This window comes from Rissa tridactyla, chromosome 2 (assembly GCF_028500815.1).
Source record: "Rissa tridactyla isolate bRisTri1 chromosome 2, bRisTri1.patW.cur.20221130, whole genome shotgun sequence".
In the NCBI taxonomy this organism is placed as follows: domain Eukaryota; kingdom Metazoa; phylum Chordata; class Aves; order Charadriiformes; family Laridae; genus Rissa; species Rissa tridactyla.
The window spans coordinates 78,153,377-78,172,901 of record NC_071467.1 but is presented as its reverse complement, the minus strand read 5'-3'; the positions used below and the strand labels follow the sequence as shown (position 1 = coordinate 78,172,901).

Below are 19,525 nucleotides of genomic sequence, written 5' to 3'. Positions count from 1 at the left end.
GATTCCTGTCTTGTTTCAAGTAAAGGTAGCACTTAGTTGATTAGCAGTACCTTCTTTATTATACCTGTTTCTATATATAGAGAGAGATATAATATACCTATATAATACCTGTTTCAATAAAGAAAAAAGCAAGATAATTTTTTGAATGTTTTTATAGTCTTTGTCATTTCTACAATATGGGTTAACGTCTTGAAGTGTTCTTAATGATGCATCTCTTTCTCTTGAAAATGTCTTTTGTAATGTTTTGAGACATTAGACAGTAACTGCGTTTTTCTCTTGAACTTCCTTTTATGGAAAGATTAAGGAACACTAAAGTTTTGTCTGGATTTCGCTTGCGGCCAGATTTCAGCCCACGTTTTAGGCATGTTTAATTTTAGTGGTGGTTAGGGCACCAAGGAAGATTTTTACAGTGAGGTTTTTTCTCAAATTCGTGTCCCATGGATTTTGTTAATTCTGTGACAAGTACTCCTCCTTTCTGATTCTCATCCCAAGCTGCCAGTTATTTTAAAGAATGTTTTTTTTCTGCCTCTTTCTGTTTGGTTCTTGTTCACACTGTAGTTCAGTGCCTTACATTTCTAATTTATTGTCTTGAAAGACAGATGTTTTGTGGCTGCTATAAATGTCTGAGAATTGCTGATGAGCTGTCTCTTCAATTTCTCCTTTATGTTTCCTTTTCTCCTAGGAGCCTACAAAGTAGACTCAGGACCCCACTGTGCTAGGCTCTGCACGAACACTGAACGGAAGCAGTAAATGATTACAGAGGGATGGTAACAAAAAGGTAGGTAAGAGACTGTATTTTGTTCAGTGGGTAGAAGGTGATGTCATGGAGAGATTGCAAGATGCTGTCTGGAAAAAGACTGTGAGATGGTTTTGTAGACCGTTATAGGTATTCTGCGTTTCTCTCCTCCCTAAGCTAAGGAAATGCAAGAAATGGAAATGGGAGGAACACAAGAAAAACCACCTGCAATTCTCCTTTCTTCTCCCCTCTCTTAAATTACGCTCAACTCCAAGAAGGGAAACTATGTAAAAATGGGGATGTTTCTTTAAAGAAAAACTGAAAGGGCAACTGTAAGAGCAATGTGTTTGTAGGTGGCAGAGACACTATTTTAGGATGCTGTTTTGGAGGCTTCACACAAATGCTACCATCAGTCTAAAAAAGACTTAAGAAAAGGAAGCCTGTATAGCTAAATGACAAGGTAGAGGAGACTATTCAAGGCAATAGGACATCTTAAAAAAAGCTGCGGCTGCATTCAAAGAAGGAAAATAGGACCAAAAATATCCCCCCAATCAGTCTAAACATACAATTAATAAATGCTTTTTTCAACCACACCAGTAGGAGGAAACCAGTTGAAGAGTCTGTGGGGCCTGCATGTAGTGACATTATGAAATGAATGATCTGAGATAAAGCCATGGCTGAAAACTAAATTATTCTTGTGGGTATGTGCTCACCACTGAAAAGCGTGGGGTGGTTCCTGTTTCGGAACCCTTCTTATGGGAGGCTTATGAGATTGCCTTTCTCAGCTGGAAGCATTTGTAGGAGAGATTGTGGAACAAATTGCATGTTCCCAATTTAACAGGTCCAGACGTAGCTCACTCAAGTTTTTAAGGAACGGAAGAGTGAAATAGATCAGCTACAGACTGTGGTGTGCAGCCTGTTGCTTTAAAGTGTCTCGGCAGTTGAGAACTTGAAGATGTCTAATCTGATGCCATGTTTTAGCAAGCATTCATGTGGAATCAGGGAGCCTAGAAACCAGTAAACCTCTTGTTAAACTTGCGTGGATTAATTAAAATATTAGATTAGTGGCTGTTTCAGAGAGGACATTGGATAAACGTGATGGAGATGCTGAGAAAGAATTGATTTCCGTGAAGGGGAGCCTGATGAAGAGGAGCTTTAGGAGCAGGTTAATACTAGTCTTCAGCTATTTGAAGGGTGCTTACAAAGACGATGGAGCCAATGTTCTTGACAGTGGCAAACCATGTAGTAGAGGGTTAACATACACGGATTGCAGATTGAAGTGTTCTGATAGGGCATTGTAGGAAAATCATTTTCGCTAGGAGGGTAGTGCAACAGTGGAAAAAGTTACCCAGGGAGACGGAGGTGGCATCTCTCCAGGGGGAGGCTTTCAAGTCTTAGTTGGACAAAGCTACAGCTGACCTGATCTACTGTGGCTTTTAGTAGTTGGTCAGACTAGATGACTTCCAGACAGCATTTTTGTGATTTGAAGTCAAGTCTTGCTAAGATGCTGTGGTCCTTTGAAAGAGATAACTAGCATGCAGATGGAAGAGATTTTATGATGCATTATTCTACTTATATTTTGAAAAGCTGTTTTGTATTCAAAGTCCTGTAAAAAATACTTTTAAAGGAACTAAACAGGACTGCCCACTGTGTAAATAATTGGTTAAATGGTAGGAAACAAAACACCAGGAGAAAAATGCATTGGAAATCACAGGTGGATTTCCACAGACATCTCTCTGAGTGCCCAGGGGGATCTTCATATTCATAAGTGGCTTGGAACAGAAGTATGATGATAAGGCTTATTTCTGAAACTAAGTTAATCAGGGCAAAAGAAGGTAAAAGAAAAGGCAGCAGACTGAAAAACTGCAAAAGAACCTTATAAAGCTCATTAAAATGGCGGATGAAATGGTCGTTAAAGTGTTGAATGAAATTCAGGCCCAGTAATGGCAAAATATTTTGAGCTGGTGTGAGATCTGGGGACTAGAAGCAGCGATTTAATGAAAAAAATAATCTCTATACTTTAGTAGCAGTCAAAAAACAAATTTATATCAGGAGTTGCTGTAAAAGGAGGGAGATCAAAATATCATTAGGCCACTCTCTAAATCTGCCATGTGTTTGTGTCTTAAATATAGTGTGCTGTTCTGGTCTCCTTATCTCAGAACAAGTGGAGTAGAACTGGAAAAGGTTCAGAGAAGGGCAACAAGAATGAAGAGGGGCAGCAGGATGCAGAAGGCATCCGTGGAGCAGCTTCCATGCAAGAACAACTAGCCAGATGAGAGTCTGCAGACTGAAAAAGAGATAATGGCCAGATGCTAATGCTGCAGGTCTACAAAATCATAAGAGCTGTGAGGAGTGTGGATGGGAAATGAACACTCAGTGCCACCTTATTTTTTTATTAGATAAGATGTCAGGTGAAACTACCAGGGAGCAGCTTCAAAGCTAGGAAGAGTTTTTCTTTGCATAGTGTGCAAGTCAGTTCTGAAATTCCTTGCCATGGGATGCTGTGCGTGCTGCATGAGTATAAAGAGCTGCTGAGCAATGTTGGAAAAGGAGGTGGAAAAAAAAGAAGGAGGGAAAAAAGAAGAGGTGGCGAAGAAAGGTATTACCTCTAGGTAAGGGAGTTACTGAGCTGCAAATTGTGGAAAGCTGTGCGGTAAGTGTTTTGGTGGGAGTGGAAGAGAACATTTCTATATGACTGCTCTGGTTTTCACTGTTCCCTTAGACATCTGCTCTTGGCTGCTCCTGGAGACAGGGTAGTGGGTCAGGCTGGATATTTAATCTGAGCCAGTCTGGTCATTCCATTTGGGCTAAACATCCAGCCTGGCTCACTGCGGTGGGTCTTACACAATGTTTTATAAATACTAAGGTTGCAGGGTGCAGTCCTAGAAGAGAACTCTGTTGATAAAACTATTTTTAAAAATATTAAGCTGTTATGTAATTTCAGGTGTCACACTGAGCTTGGAGCCTTTTCCCTCATTGTAAGATAAATGCTTTTTAGCTTATTTTGGCGTTTGATAAATTACAATTAAATTAATCTTAATATGTTCAAGCTGTTTCATTGAGAGTTCAGTTCTTAGCCCCAAAAATCTGTTTGGTTTTTTTTTTCTTGCTTTGTTCCCTGTACAGTCTGTACTGTCTGTCAGAGAGTGAGGAATTACCAGAACACCTTTTCTCACTACGTAAGTCCTAGGGACACCCATTTTGCTGTAGAGACAGTAGACTTTGAGGGGAGAGAGAAGCAAGATGAAATGGCAAAGCCTTGAGAGAGTACAAAGAGAATGAGAATTGAACTTTGAGAGACTTTTGTATTTGTGAATTAGTTTGAGAGACAAAACATTTGAATTACATAATGATGATCTGGGGGCAAGGCTAGAAATGACAGAGCTGCATAATGATAGCAGTTGAAATGGCCAAAACAGATAAGGCTACTGGAAGAGAGAGGGTCGTGGGAGAAGATTAGTGGAAAACAGGTAAATTGAACTGAAGGAATTGAATGGGAAGAGGTAAGCAAGGATGAGAAACTCCTGAAGAAAGTTCTTAAGAATTAACAGGATTTTAGAGGTTTAGAGAGGAGCAGATACTGGGAATGAAAGAAAACAGTGTCTTTGATTTTTCAATCAGTGGTTTATGGACCTGAGATGGATGGATCCATACAAGTATTAAAGAGTATTCCAAGGGGACTTGAAATCAAAAAACATGGGAGGGGAGAACAATAGTTTTCATTAGAGAGGGTAGTTGCTCTTGGTAAAAATGAATTTTGTTAAGAGTAGCAAAAATGAGGCTAAAGCAGCTGAAATGGAGACTCAATGGATTTCTAAGTAACATGGCGAAAACTTGCAGAGACAAAGATGACGAATATTTCAAATGGTGATATACAGAGTCCTAAGGAAAGAGTATTTTTCTTGCAGGAAGAGGGGATACAAGGGTGTGATTTTAGATAAATGGAGGAGAAATGCAGGGTAAGAGCAGTTAAAGAGAAAAAGGAAGAGGAATATAACATAGGTCATTAGCAATTAAAAGTATTGCTTAGGTCAGCCATTTCCTTACCCACCTAATTCTTTGAGCTCATCTGTCTATGAAGGAGAGTTCCTTCCTGGTGGCCCTTCTAACTCTTCTGGTGTCTTCCTTGTGTCTGTGTGTGCCTGGTAGTGGGAGGTTTCCCTTTGTGCCAAACTCAGGGAATTTTAACACATGAAACAACAACAAAAGCTCGTTAGTAGTAGTTATTGTTTGATAAAAGGAACCTGGATTGCTTCAAAGCAGCAATAGCAATTTCAGAGTGGAAGGAAGGAGCTTCAAATAGCTGAAGACTAGTACGTAACATAAAGTCGGACCACTGAGCTGCAAACAGCTTTGTACTAAAGTGATGAATGGTTCTGTACTTGACTCTGCATATGAGGTGAAGGAGGATCAGAGGGGGATGGATGAGGTCATTGTGTCTACTGGAAAGACCCTTTGTATCTTGCTACAGAGAATGAGCTCTTCCCATTAAAGCCTGTTGTTAAATCTCTGAGATTAATAGCAACTAGAAGCAGGGTTTTAACACCTGGTGTGAAATTAAATGGTCTTTGATTTATAATTTTAATCTCTTTTCCTCTCGCTTTTTTTTCTTTTTCTTTTTTTTGGTCTTCCCCCCGACTGGCACAACTGCCCTCTCCCAGGTTGCACTTCTTGCAATACGGGTGTTGTAAATAATTTATATATAATTTGTATAAAATACATAATTTGTAGAAAAGGGCACTGTTTTGAGACCCTTTGAGTTGTCTCTGTTGATCCATGTTTGGTGTATTTTTTTTTTTTCCACATGACACAGATTTTTGTACTTGCAATGTATGCATTAATATAGTGCGTATAATCTGTTTGCTCTGGGAGCCCTTTCTGCAATACCACTGCAAGCATTTTGAATTATTTTTCACTCAGCTTCTGGTTGCGTCTTTATGAAATATGGTGGAATCCAATGCTGGAAAACATGCAAGATTGACAGCCCTGAAAATTGAAATCCTGTTTAGCCATGGACTAGATAGCACAGCCTAGCTGGAGCAAACTCTGTATCTTGTCATTAGAACTCATGATTAACCTGCTGAGATGACCTCTGCTTTAGTTATTTATTATTTACAGAGCACTGAAGGTTTGCAAAGACTTTGCACAGTGAGAGTGTCATGTTTCAATTTGTGTTTTCAATATCTTTCGTTATGATGTATTTATTACAGTATAAATACAGGTTTGTGTCTTTAAGAAACAAAGAACTATGAACTCTGCACTGGATTTTCCATGTAAAGATGTGTTTGTCTGTAGTTACATTATTAGCTAAAGAAACTGATAAGGCTGTAGCGATTGAGCTATAACATGTGGTAAAATGTGATCTTTTATATTCAAAAAGTTAACAGTTTAAAAAACAGAATGCATTGTGGTGACTTTAGCAATACAGTTTTTCTGGTAGTTCACTCTGTGACTGTCTCATCAGCATCATGGTGAAGTGGTATGGTAACGGAGGAGAGAGATGGCCAGGTATGAAAGGATGGAGGGAACCTATTGCTGTATCTAAACTATGCTTTTGGGACGCTTCATTAGCATGCAGGTCCCATCTCTCTGGGGTGAAGCATGCTGAGGTAGAGCAGGGCAAACACACCATGCTAGAAAGTTTGTCTCTACTCTCTGGTAAGTCTGTCTTCTTGAGTTACACATTTCCTAATGCTGCCATAAATTGCCAATATTTTACTTGGCCAGTTACATACAATGTCAACCAGTTTCTTGGTTTGTTTAGTGTTTTTTGTATCCTGGCTCTTTTCTTTTTTGCCCCTTTCTAGGTCAAATTTTGCATTTCATTATTACACAAGGCTCCCAGTGGAAAGGCCTAGCGTCCTCAGCATTTCCCTTATGGGCTCTTTATTTTGAATTCCAACAATTCCATTCCATAGACCCTTCTCATACCAACGATATTTGTATCTTGTTGCACCACTGCTATGTAAACTGACACTTTTCTGCTCTGACTTAATCATTTTTCAACACCACACCTGCAGCTAAAGGGCAGGTTTTAGTTGGACTTTTATTTGTAAAACATATTATTGTACTTGTGTTTTTCCTTGTGTCATTGACAGAGCCCATTTACAAGGGATTCATGGTTTTTTTTAATGGCCATTTTCCTTGGTACTTCTTCTAGAGCTTTACGGTTGGACTGTTCTGGAAGTACATGTAACAAGATATCTTTCTGTAGTAATACAAAAATGACATCAAAGCAGAGCATTTGTAAGTAAAGGAGAAGGAATTTAATTGCAAAGGGATTACAGAAGAGCAGTGGAGACTGTAGAAGAGCATACTTAGTACCACTGACAGGCTGAGAAAAGACATAAAAACAAATACAGGAAAGGAAAGGTAGTGTTTTAGCATTTTCTTTGTGTCTAAATGAATACCCTCTCCTGCTGATCAAAGAGGGGTTTGGTTGTTGCAGAAAAGAGAGGCACTGAGGTCTACAGTGACTGAAAAGCTGGGGGCAGATGTGTCGATATGCCTTGATTTGTAGGGAGGCTAGTGCATTCCCTTACCCTGAGCTCCACCCTTCCTTAGGGCATGGAAGTGGAAGGCAGCGTTCACGCAGTGGGATAGCTGGTTACCTGTCTTGGGAGACATCAAGAAGGAATGGGCTATTCCGCAACCACTCGCAGCATCTTGGATACGACTTTCCTAGCTCTCTTATTTACTTACATGTGATACATGCCATGACTCTGCCAGATAACCTACGTGATGGGCACTGCGTGTTCCTGTCATTACCTGCCAAGGCTCTGTGATGAAAAGGAGATGAGAAACCTCTACAACTCTCAGTGCATGCCTCAGCTGCCAGTGTGAAGATGCTTTTAAAGGATCCCCTGAAGGGGGACTTCAGGATCTGTTGTCTTTTAAAAGTAAACTGGCCTCTTTGCTTCTTTTAGAAATGTTGTTGGAGTGGTGCAAAGGGCAGGGCTACTCAGAGTCACACAAAGGCCTTTCTTCCTTCTCTTTTAACCTGCCCTTCTCTTCAGACATCAGTGCATCCAGTGTAGTATGCCAGATCTTTGTGTTCCTAAGCAAATGGGCAATGGGTTTGGTCTGGCTTGTCATGAGCGCTGGCAGGTCTGCAGCTCAGGGTGAACTAAGGGAGCAGGCTCGTGAATGTGCCATCCTCCTTGCTGCTGAGGAGTGAGTGGGATCTTGGGATACCTTATACCAAATTATGTTGCTGGTGCATGTTCACAGCCTGGGTTAGCCAGCACCCAGCTCAGGACTGAGATGGCTCTCTATAGCTCAGCAGAAGCAGGTTATTGTGTTGGCTCTCTGCAGGGTATTGAGGGGAAGGGGACACGGAAGCTGGGCTCCAGTGGAGGGAGAATAGAAAGGTCAAGATCTGTGTGTGGCAGGAGATGCAGTGTGATCTAATGAGCTCAGCTTTTCTTGGACTTTACCCTTCCTATGTGCAGCAGCTATGGTGGTCTTAAAAATGCAGCTAGTAGCTGGTTTCTTTTTGGGACAGGGGATGACTTGAGGGATAAAATGGTGCCAATCATGAGTGAGCGCACGGATCTGGGTGTTGCACCATGCTGTTGTTAGCTGGTATTGGACTGACCTTCAATACAACCAACTGCTAGGAAGATCTAGATTGCTTGGGAGCGAGGGTCTTTGCTCAGGGTGTGGTGTTGGAACAGGGACGTAGACTTGGTATGGGAGAAGATGGAGGGGCAGGCCAGCAAAGTGAAGTGGAGGCTATACAGGTCTGCTTTGGGGATTACCTTCACTTATTGCTGTGGGCTGTTGTCTAAGTGGGCATGTGGTCCTCCCAGCAAAGTGTATGACATTCAGCTGTGGCATGTCAGCGTATTGGTGTTGTGGTTATTTGTTCATCCCAAGAAAGGAATCCCTGCCTGTGCCATGTGAGCGTTTGGTTTTTTGAAGAATGCAATACGTGAAGGTATGAAGACATACAGAAGGTAGTGCAAAAAGGGGTGCAGGCCACACTATGTGGACTTTTGGGTATAGATCTTGGTGGTCTTGGGCAACACTAGCTAAGGATGCTCTGACTGCAGGTCACCCAGCCTTGCCTGGTGGTGTGCTGGTGCAGTATGGACGATGGTTTTCCATAGGCTATTGCTATGACACCAGTGAGTGTACTGTGTGGCATAAAATGTAGGGATGGTCAGGAAGTTTCCCTTTAAGCACCTATGGAGGTACTAGAAAATTTGGATGCAAGCAAAATAGTCTAAGAAAGCTGAAACAGTGCCTTTATTTTTAGAAAAATCTAAGGGGGAAGGCATAATCATCCTCCATGTTTCTATTTATGAGCTCAAGGTGACTTTGACACATTTGGTCTCTGCATCTTAGATTCCTCAAAAGGAGGAGTCTAAGATATGTTTCAGTGTATGCAATCTGTGCATATACTGTATCCTTGTAAGATTCAAAAGTGATAAATGAAAAATGACGGCTACAAAGCTACAGAAATCTAAAGTGATTTTGGATATGATGGAGACATCAGTGACACTTCATGTAATTTAGTCTTTGACTGATGGAAACTGTCAGCCACTGAGAAGCCATTGGGAAAGATGTCACCAAACAAATTGGATTTTCACAACATTGTTAGTTTGTGAAATAACCTTATGGAATAGATTTTTTTCCTGAAAGCTCTTAAATGGAAATCATTAAAAAGAACATCATCGTTAACAATTAGATAAAACATGGAAATGTAAGTAAGTTAAAATAACTTTTTAAGAGGATATTTCAGACTTGGAAAAAAGAGAGTGTATTTAATTTTTTTTTTTTTTTTGAGACAGAAATACGCAGACCATCACAATGTATGCTCTGAAGGAAACCCACAGAGGCTTCTGGGTATTGAAACAAGTATGTCAAGAGCCGTTTCTCATTTAACCTTAGGTTATTTGACATCTCCTTATTTGTTGTTTGACAGCTTCATTGGGTGCATTCCACCAGATAGTATATGATTTCTGTTGTGTCAAGTTTTACTACTTTTAAACAGACTTAAAAATAGAACTCACATTTTTAACACTGATGTTGGAGGAAGAAAATACAGCTGATTTATTCTCTTTAGAAGGATTTCTTTCTTTTTTTTCTTCGTTTTTTTTTTTTGTCATGCCATGTTTTAGGATCTAGCAAAAAATAAGTGAGTTTGTATTGACAGGAAGTTCAGGCATGTGCAGGGATGTTCCTCATTTGTACGAAACCGTTGGATGTGAATACATGGGGTTTTCAGTATAAGCATTGTATTTGTTTTGAACTTTGCCTTTTTTTTTTTTGAGACTGATAGATTGGATATTTTCGTATAGAATGGCCTTTGAAAATATTTGTGACTTCCATTATTTTTAATATTACCTGGTTTATTTTAGGAAAGGATTTATTAACTTGATCTTTCACAGAAGGTGTAAAATAGCTGGGTCTGGATTCAGGATTTAGTGAAAAACTAACGAAGGTAGATGAACTTCCAGAAAGATCTAACAGAAGCCATGATTTTCCCTTCAGACTTCTTATTCCAGGATTCTGATAGCTTTGTCAGAGTTTCCTGCATTTCAGATGGACATCTTCAAAAAAGCCACACAGTTAGTGTTCCTAATTAAAAAGAGGCATGTTTGTGTGATGCCTCTGAATTATCTGGATATTAATGCAACTGAATGTGCACGGAAGGAAGGTGTGATTTTTCCGTTGCAGTTCTCAACTGAATCAGAGATCTAAACGCAAAATCTAGTATGGAAGAGTGTCATGGTAATGGGTGGGTCCCCTTTGAGCACTATTGCCTATAATCATAGGGGATTAATCATGGGGTTAGAAGGAACACTAAACAGTGCTTTTATGGGTGTATTAAATCTTTGTAAATGTGTGGGAAAACTTCTGCTGATGTACAAAAAAACCCTAAATCATCTCTGCAGTGGTAATGTTAAAGAGCAAGGAAAGTGAGATAGTAGCATTTTGTATAATCAGTGCAGAGACATTGGATCGTTCAGTCCACTTAAGTGTTCCCTGTAGGATGCTCTCTCTGTTGCTTATCCAAGAACTGAAGGAAGAATCCAGAAGCTTGGTGCGATGAGTGGATGTTTTGAGTGCTTACCTTCATAGAAAAGCTACGTATAAATAAAAAGGTGTGGAGCAGAAGTGTTCCGTAGCGGTGATGTGGGATAAAGCTGCATGACCTCTCCCTTTCCTTTAGATCAGTCTGCTAAACCTTGCTCTCACTTAAGCTGTTGCTGTAAAGACAGACTATGCAGGTTATTGATGGGAAGAAGCAAATAAAAAGCTGGTAATCAGCTAGAGTTGAGAGGACGTGGGAGTCTGAAATGCATGTGCAAATGGGGGCACAGGGGTGAGTGAACTTGACATACAAAAGTGTATTCCCCTCTACTGTATTTTGTTTGTCAAAGCTGTGACCACGATGCATTTGCTGAAATGTGTTTAATAACCACTGCCCTTTAAAACTATACCAAAGAACTGCAGGACTGAACCCACCACGAGAAGGATAATTTTGCCTGTATTATTTAACTGAACCAGGCTGTCACAGTAGTCATTTCATGACATTTTGGAGCTCATCCAGCAGTTCTTTTGAGTAGTAACTACTTAAATATAATCTTTATTTTGGAAGTTTGCCTAGTATTAATGTGTAGAATATCCACTAATATTTTTTTTTAGAAGTACAATTTTGTCCTTTAGATTGGTCATTCACATTTTAAAACGTATTACATTAAGTCCTTATGAAGGCTAAATTCCAAGTACTATCAAGTACAGTGACATATGAAATGGTAGAGTACTGTTTTCGGTTGAATATAATTTTTTTTAAAAAGCCAGCTATTTGAAGTTGCTGTATTACTGTCTTCCTTCTGGTTTCTTTTACATCCACGCACAAATTTTGTCATGTTTTCCTTTACAATTTACAAATATAAAAAAGCATGTTCAGATGGCTACAGCAATAATCTCTGATCATAGATTCACAGAATGGTTAGAGTTGGAAGGGACCTTAGAGATCATCTAGTTCCAACCCCTCTGCAATGGGCAGGGACACCTTCTGCTAGACTACGTTACTCAAAGCCCCATCCAGCCTGGCCTTGAACACTTCCAGGGATGGGGCATCCACAACTTCCCTGGACAACCTGTTCCAGTGCCTCACCACCCTCACCATAAAGAATTTCTTCCTAATACCTAATCTAAATCTCCCCTCTTTCAGTTTAAAACTGTTACCCCTTGTCCTATTACTACACTCCCTGATAAAGAGTCCCTCCCCAGCTTTCCTGTAGGCCCCCTTTAGGTACTGGAGGGCTGCTATGAAGTCTCCCTGGAGCCTTCTCTTCTCCAGGCTGAACAACCCCAACTCTCTCAGTCTGTCTTCACAGGAAAGATGCTCCACCCCTCTGATCATCTTCATGGCCCTCCTCTGGACTCGCCTCAACGGGTCCATGTCCTTCTTATGTTTGGGGCCCCAGAGCTGGACCCAGTACTCCAGATGAGGTCTCATGAGAGCAGAGTAGAGGGGGAGAATCACTCCGCTTGCCCTGATGGCCACACTTCTCTTGATGCAGCCCAGGATGTGGTTGGCTTTCTGGGCTGTGAGAGCACATTGCTGGCTTGTGTTGAGCTTCTCATCCACCAAGACCCCCAAGTCCTTCTCCTCAGGGCTGCTCTCAATCCATTCTCCGCCCAGCCTGTATTTGTGGTTGGGATTGCCCTAACCCACATGCAGACCCTTGCACTTGGCCTTGTTGAACTTCATGAGGTTCACACAGGCCCACCTCTCAAGCCTATCAAGGTCCATCTCCATGCATCCCTTCCCTCCAGCACATCAACTGCACCACACAGCTTGGTGTCTTTGGCAAACTTTCTGAGGGTGCACTTGATCCCACCGTCCATGTCGCCAACAAAGATGTTAACAGTACCGGTCCCAGTACTGACCCCCGAGGAACACCACTTGTCTCTGGTTTGCATTTGGACATTGATCTGTTGACCACAACCCTTCGAGTGCGACCATCCAGCCAATTCCTTATCCACTGAGTGGTCCATCATCAAACCCATGTCTCTCCAATTTAGAGACCAGGATGTCGTGTGAGACAGCGTCAAATGCCTTGCACAAGTCCAGGTAGATGGTCAGTTGTTCTTCCCTTATCCACCAACGCTGTAACGCCGTCATAGAAGGCCACGAAATTTTTCAAGCATGATTTTCCTTTAGTGAAGCCCTGTTGGCTGTGATGGGATGATTTTGTCTCTTAATTATTCAACATGTACTACTGCAATCTCTGTGTTACCTCTTACCAATTTATATAGAATGCAACAACTAAATTTCATATTACCTCTTTTTTACCTGCTTCCATTATCTGGCCTTCACTCAAAGCTACTTTTTATACTTCAAGATTTTACACAAATTTTTCATCCAACTCTAACCTTCATCTTCTTCATTCTCCCCTCAGCTGATAAAACTTCCCTCTTGCAGCTAAATTTTTCCAATGATTATCTCACTGCATTGTCTTCTGCTGCTCTGTTTCATGGATCTCCTCCCAGTCCTGAACTACTGCCTTTTATTCGATCAAGTCGTTTTTAAACCTGCTTCTTTTTTTTTTTTATTTAGTTTGCTATGCAAGACAGTTTATAATAATGTGAATGGAAAAGAAAAAGATGAGAAAGCATCCTAAGCTGGAGCACCTCCCCCTTCTCCCGTCCTGCATCATACCTGAATTTGGGTAGAGGTGATGGTAGAAGGCAAGACAGGTGGCCAGCTTTCAAAGCACGAGCTTTTGTAATTTAAGAGTACTTTTTGTTTATATGTAGTGAAGTTTCAACATATTGCTAATGCAAATTGATAGTCTCAGTTTTACTTATAGCTGTAACTCTTGTTCCGCATAGATTACTAATTCCCAGTGGTGAAATTTCAAGATTCACTTTTTTCTGTGAGCCCCTTATTATACAGGGAGCAGAGATGCTTTTTTAGCAGAAGATTACAAAAAGTAGGTTAACTGTAAAGCTAGGGAAGAATAGAGTTTGAAGGCTGTTCAAGAAATGTCATCATTGCAGTAGTTCCCCTCTAGAAAGAAACATTTTTTTGCCCTTCTAAAAAAATAGGTATTTAGTTACGTGAAGTCAACATAACAATGTAGCTTAAGACAAAGGAAAAACCAATGCCTTAAACTGAGAATGCATTTGCTAATAAATATGATGGAAATAAGTGTTAAGAATACTTTAATTGTCTGGTCATTTTTTTTCTTACTAATCCCTGTTCAATTAGGTGGATTAGCATACTTTTATTATATTCAGATTTAATGGGTAAATAAGATTTTTCACAAACAATTTTCATTTACTGATGTGTAGAAATATGTAGCATAGCATCTTCATTCGGGGCAGCATTATTAGGTCTCTGAAAGTATGTGTTGCTTTAAAAAATGTTGTCCACAGCTTTATATATTATATTTTATCTCTCAAGAGTGTTCCAGGGATATTTGTAAGGGCCACTAACAGCGTTGCTGGATAAATTGAAAGAAACTTCTGAAATGTAATTTATGTCATGCTTTGTGACAGTTTGTAAGGGAGTCCAGTTAATGACTACATGATTCTGTTGAAATGGAGGTCGTTGCTGACTCAGCTGTAACCAGGAGACAGATATCTTTCCAAACTGAAAGGAAATCCAGGATTTCCTACTGGATGGGTGAGGGAATATTAAAGAAAAAAAGCCATGGACTGCCTATTCTGGATTCTACTTCTCTTTGTGGTTGCAACTCATGTACTGCAGTGCTTGCTTTTTAAAAAGGTGTGCAATGGATTTTCCTACTTTTACAGTCAGATACTTATGTTCGCTTTTCACTAGGCTTTATGAATAACGTGTACATACGGACTTGTATGTACTGTATGGCAATACAAGTGAATAAAATACAGCCTATGAATGTTGTGCAGTGAAGAGCTCACGTCTTTGCAGAACACGGAAACAAATGGCTGTGCTTGGTCAGAGGTGCATCCAGCCCACCATCTAGTCTCTGTCAGGAGGAAACAGCACATGTCTCGGGGTAGGGGGACTTTTCCTGAATATTGTTGCAGTATCAGGCTCAGGAAGTTCCTGAATTTCATACTGCAAAACGTGAGTGTCTAGATATTTCATAACCATCAGTGGATCCTTTTTTGAGGATCTGCCCAATCCCTTTTTGAAGCTATGTCATTTTTTAAAATCAACAGGATCCTGTGGTAAGGACTGTCTACTCAACTGCTATTACTCTCAACACCTGGAAGTATATTTTTACTACAGCACAACTTGTGTTGGAAGCCATGTTGGTGGTGTTGACCATCTTTTGTGCCTTATGAAAATGTGTTTGGTTTGCCAGTAACAGTACAGCTGGAAAAGGAGCAGGCAAGTGTGGTATTGAGAGAAAGGAGAATACGAAGCGCGGGGTGTGTGTGTAGGTCCCTGAATTGCTGCAGTTCTTCCCTCTCCCATTGCCTTTTCCTGAATTAGCTGACACTTCTGCCCTCTCCTGGCTCATTTTCTCTCATTTAGTGGCTTTCCTTTGGCTGTTAAATTTCCTCTGATTTTCCTTCCAACTTTCCCCACTTTAATTATTAATTACGATTACCGTTTTGTTTTTCCACGTAAAGTTATTTTGTAAAGGAAGAAGTGTGCCAGCTTTATAGTTTGTCTGAGGAGGAGAATCCCTCCTTCCACCGCCTCAAACTGACTTTGGATGGCCAGACTGAGGATCACAGTTCAGTGGATGTCCCAAACAATGCATGGGGGAAGGTGCTGTGGATGACTGGACCAGGAGACTACCTGTGAGGGGAAAGGAAACTAGAGGTGGGAATCTGGGGCTTGGGCGGATACCAAAAAGGCCAGCGAGCTAAGGGATAGCTACGAGGAAAAGGGATTTGAAAAAAGCTGAGATTTGATGATGATTTGACTACGTTTATTTTTACCTCTAAGGTGCTCGTGGTGCTCTTCTGTGTAGACCTGCTTGGGTTGGCTGGTGCTTGCTCGAGGAAGCTGTGGTCCACTGGCGCTGTGCCCCACTTCATGAGGCAGACATGCCCACGACGTGATAAATGAGATCTGAGGTGTTACTACAAACTTCTTGCTTCACTCAGGCCAATGTTCTTGAAGCAGTGCTTCCTTTGTGGAAATCACAAGCATCACAGCTCTTTGAGCAGCGCTGGAGAACTAGCTTTGATGACAGATTCTTCTTTTATGAGTTGTCACCATCAGCTACAGATATTAGCAGACTTTTGGCAGAATGTCACTATGAATTTAAGGATTGATTTTTGACTGCGTTAGTCAATGACAGCTGATGGGTGACTGCCTCTTACGGATCTTAAAATTCATGCCACTGCAGAAATGAATGGCAATATTAAAAAAAAGTTGAAGGAACTCGGTAATCAGTTTGTTAATTGAAGCTGACTTGCGCTTTATGAGAATACAAATTAGAATACGCTCCACTGCTGCATAGCAAACAGTCTGCGTTGCTGGGTCCAGTGATGAGACACGATAGGGTACGGCTGGATTCTTCCACTGAAGAAGCTCTGTAGCCTGCAGTCTCATCTTGATGTTTAATGAGGTGATCTTTGAGCTATTGCTCTAATCTAATTGTGTATCTGAGTGCGATACAAATTGTTTTTCTAGAGCTATATTGAGTAAGGGATGTATTTCAAAGTAATTATATTATAAAGAGGTATAGCTTTTATTTGCGCATTTGACAGGGGAACAGATGAATCACTATAGTAAAAACAACTGGCTGGTTTTCTTTGAAACAAGATTTAAATGAGTTTTGATATTTATTCACCTTGTGACTGTATATTATTAGGAGAAGTGTGACTAAAAAAAAATAAATCACTGCTCATTTTTGAAAAAAGAGAAATGTGGATGTCTTTGAGGCACAACATTCCCATTTTTCACTGGAGAAGAGGGAAGCACTCTTATTCTAGACTGATGCAGCCCTCTTGATGCCCGCCCCGCCTCCATCCCTCTTTCCTTCTGGGCTCCAGTGGTGTTCCCAGGACTGGGAACTGAGAGCATACACACTGCCTGTGAATTTAGGGAGATTTTTAGGTAGGTTTGATGACAGGGCCTTTTTTACATATTCCTTTTTCTACATGACTGCTGATACCCTTCTTCCTGCTTTGTGTGAACGCTCACTAGCAATACACAACAGTGTGGGCTTTTTTTGATAGAGGAAACAGCAGTTCTCCCTGTCTGCTCATCACTTGCAGCAGCAAGCAAATTTTCTGTTCTTTTAATAAATTGTAAAAAGGTGTGACTAGCAATACTGTACACAAACTAAGTATTTTTAATAAAATTGACACGACCAAAGATGAAATAATTATTACTATTTTAAAGTGTGTACAGTAGCAATATGGGACAATATCTTTATGTAGTCCATTTCATTAGACGAGTACATTTTTTTCAGGTTCATGATTGTGCACAAGGGTGCCTGTTATCCAGAGCAGTTAGTTAGCATGAGTAAATTTTTATCAAACTTTTACTGTTTTGCAAGCCAAGAAGTGAAGAGAAGTGCCGCGGGGAAGTGGAATGAGTCTCCCACAGCAAATGACATGAGCAGCATCTGCGAGAGTAGACACCGGTGTGCGTGTAAAGAAACCCGGGACCTGCTTGTGGATGCATGTACCCAGAACCAGTCCTGAAACTGGCATCTTTTAACCATGCTGAACTCTGCTGTTTGTATAATCATATTGACAGAAGTTCACTTGATCATTCACTGAAATTGCAGTTAAACTGACACTTACAGAATCAGCAAAGACGGTTATTTGAAAGCACCTTTGCTGCTGGACAGCTGCGGTTAATGTGGCAATTCTCTTTTTTTTGTACAGCGGGTTGTTTTAATCAAACAAAAGAAAACGTAGTTTGTAATTCAGAGGTAAATCGTACTTCCAACATGGTGTATTTTAACTGATCTAGAAATATTGACATCCTTATTACTTCATTTTAAATATATGACTTCAGTGCCTGGAGGGAATAGTCTCTAAACAAATCTGCTGGGACCTAGCAGTAGCAGTTACATGCCTTGCATGCTTAGCTGTTCACACTTTTTCTCTTTAGCAGTAGGTATCTTTTGTTGGCTCAGCTAAAATAAAAAATTTGTAGTTACCCTTTTTTTTTTTTTCACTCCCCTCTTCAAATACTGTTGATGGAGACATAAAATACTACGTTTGTAAAAAAGTAATACCTTTACCTAATGGGCCTCATTCATCTTTACATTTCTTCTAGGCAAGCTAGATCAAAAAAAAGTGAATAAGGGAGAGAATTAGTGCACAAGACCCTTTACACATGGAGATAAAATAATATATTGAAATATATTAAATTTTATTATTCCATGGTGGTTTTTTTTTCCCTTTTGGATCCTCAGATTGTTTTACAGACTCATAAAATGCAATTTGTCAGAAGTCTGATTAAAGATCTGTGCTAGAAAAACTATACAAATAATATAGGTCAACGTGCTGGTTCCCAAATGTATAACGATAGCTAAAAAGATGGTCAGGGTCATTATTATGTATATGTTTTGAAGAGTTTTGACTTGACCATTGTATTTCATTGTTGAGGGAGATTTGCATATGGAGATTATACAGAAAGCAAGGAAACTAGCCTAAACTTTTCACGTTTAGGGTTCTCTTGGCTTTTGTGTCTTACGCGTCAGGCTGACTATCACCTCTTGGCACAATGGTTGCACTTTCAGCAAGGAGAAGGCCTATTTCAGGAAAGCTTCCTTTGCCTTCAAGACTTCTGACTCTCAGTTGCAGTGTTTCAGAGCTGCGTGGGTACGGTGGACCGGTGCTGCCTCCACAGGCTCCCTCTTACAGCCGGTAGCTCAGACAGAGATGGGACTTGTGTGGGGGTCCTTACTCAAGGATGTGCAGGAGGGGAGCAATCTAACCCCTGCAAAGTCTGTGGAAAAGGATTTGGTTTTGAAGGCTTTTCTAAGGTGTCTGTTCATCCATTTGTGCTGTGGGTACATGTTGAAGGTCTGTCTTTTGTGTGTTGTTTTTTGGGGGGGATTGGGGGTATGTGGGTTTTGGTTCTTGGTTGTTTTTTTCACTGTGTGTTTTGGTTTTTTGTTTGTTTGTGTTTTTTTGGTTGTGTTGTTTCGTTGGGATTTTTTTCTTTGTTTGTTTTTTTCTTCCTCCGCTTTAGCAGTGTATTAGGTGCAGTCTCCGGACTCCTTTTTCTTTCTCCTTCTGTGCATACCATAGTGTAATGAAGTGGATAGTGAGCTCCCATTCCTTCCAGTTGTTCAGCTGACTTAAAGCTTGTCCTTTCCTCATGCGAGAACTTGTGATGAGGTTTCTGTACGCTACCTCGATGTACTGTTCTCTTGTCTGGCTAGGGTCTCTGAAGACTCCTCTGAGTAGTTACAAGTAAGCTTCTACTTGTAGTTCCTCACAGTGTATTTAATACATTTAAATCAATACATCCAAAATAATTAATACACTTAAATTAATAAAATAGCACAATACATTCAAACAGGTAGAAGCTGAGGTAGAGATAAACTCTTGCTGTTTTTCTCTGAGATATGTTATCAGAAGTACACTCACATCTCTCCTTTGAAGTCTAACCTTGTCTTTGGATATTCTGATTAAGAGAAAAGAATGTTTCCTGCCTCCATCTTTACATGTGAGATGCATGCAGCAAGAGGAGGAGTTCAGCTAGGTAGGAAAATTTCTTTGGCCCCAAAATTCTCCCACAGCATGACTGTACATGTAAACAGCTATGTTGGAGACCAACTATGGCATGTAAGTAGCCTGTCTTTCCAGAGGAGGATGTTTGAATTTAGAGGCTGAGGAAAGGTATTATTG

General features: G+C 40.5%; 1 protein-coding gene across 10 annotated transcripts in view; it reads left to right on the top strand.

The window, feature by feature from the left end:
• Nucleotides 1-19,525, top strand: part of SEMA5A (semaphorin 5A) — a 417,613-nt gene that overhangs the window by 145,516 nt on the left and 252,572 nt on the right. For all 10 annotated transcript variants that reach the window (XM_054193340.1, XM_054193343.1, XM_054193348.1 and 7 more), the window contains one exon: nt 683-778. The gene's annotated coding sequence lies outside the window, so the exon portion shown is untranslated. The remainder of the gene's footprint in view (nt 1-682; nt 779-19,525) is intronic.